Raw genomic sequence first — 1,239 nt, forward strand, 5'->3', positions numbered from 1 at the left:
CTGCAGCTTGCTTTACTTTTTACTAACTGATTTCCTGTTGCCCAAATCCTGTAATAGTTAATGAGTCCTTATAGCAAACATTCCCGTTTGAATTACTGTATGGTTTTTCTGTCCCTATCGGGACTAGACTGATAACACAGTCCCAGATCAAATATCAGCGTGAGGTCTTTTATACTCTCTCTGCTTAAAGTTCTCTTCTGGATCTCTTTCCCTCGCTCTGAATTTGTCTTTCTCTTATTGCACGGATCATCTTCAACACACTCACCTATGAATTTATGGTGTATTCCTTATGGATTGTTAACTTCGACGAGAATATAAGCACCTGGAAAGTAAGCATCTCCTTCACTTTTGTTCATAGACATAACTGAAACTTGTAAAACAGGACCTGCACTTGGTAGGTACACAATAAATATTTGTTAAACGAACAATGACACGGATCACAAGCAGCTGTCTCTCTGAAGGATGCCTGAGATTGTTCCAGGATGAGAGGATTGATCTTGTTTCCCAGTGGCTACATTTAGCATTTCCACATCCTTTGGGGAATTATAGTGATGCTAATCCTTCTATCTGCCCTAGCTTGTTATTTATAGAAGCAGCTTATCACCATATATGCAGTCTTAAGATACAATCTCCTCCTCTATCATCACATAAGGATGTTGTCTCAACATCTCCCAATTCATTTATCCACTTTAGCCAAAGCAAGAATGCTCTACTCTGTTATTTTTTAAATGTGGCAATTATTTTTACATTTAATCTACTTGTGTTCCCTGTCAAGTCAATTTGTACATATTGCTAAAATAAAGATTTCCACAGGCATTAAAATCTAAATTTTGATTAGAAACATAAGAGAGCATGCCAGCTTAAAACAGATGCACAGAGCTCCGGCGTCCATGATTTAAAGGCACAGGGATAGAACAGGATTTCCATTTCTTTTCCAAAGATTATACAGCGTGTAAATAACGATGGCCAAATTACCCCAATACAGGGATAGAAACCAAAATTAAAACACTGCATATCAACACAGAACAAACAGGGTAGTCTGCATTCCTCCTGTTGCCACTTAACATACAGGAGTGTTCCCTCTCAAAATATGATACGGAAATGAGTTTTCTAATCTGAATGTTAGCTTTGTGTACTCTTGGCTTTCTATTAAAGATAGTCCAGCCCTTGGTATCACACAGACATCGAAAACTACATAAAATAAAATAAGCATCTGAACCCGAGCAGCATTTGCTTATT

At 37.7% G+C, this 1,239-nt stretch overlaps 1 protein-coding gene across 1 annotated transcript in view; it reads right to left on the reverse strand.

The window, feature by feature from the left end:
- NYAP2 (neuronal tyrosine-phosphorylated phosphoinositide-3-kinase adaptor 2) overlaps positions 1–1,239 on the reverse strand; it is a 251,110-nt gene that overhangs the window by 135,377 nt on the left and 114,494 nt on the right. The window lies entirely within an intron of this gene.

Source organism: Otolemur garnettii, unplaced genomic scaffold (genome assembly GCF_000181295.1).
Source record: "Otolemur garnettii isolate 467f Iridium unplaced genomic scaffold, OtoGar3 scaffold00013, whole genome shotgun sequence".
Taxonomy (NCBI): domain Eukaryota; kingdom Metazoa; phylum Chordata; class Mammalia; order Primates; family Galagidae; genus Otolemur; species Otolemur garnettii.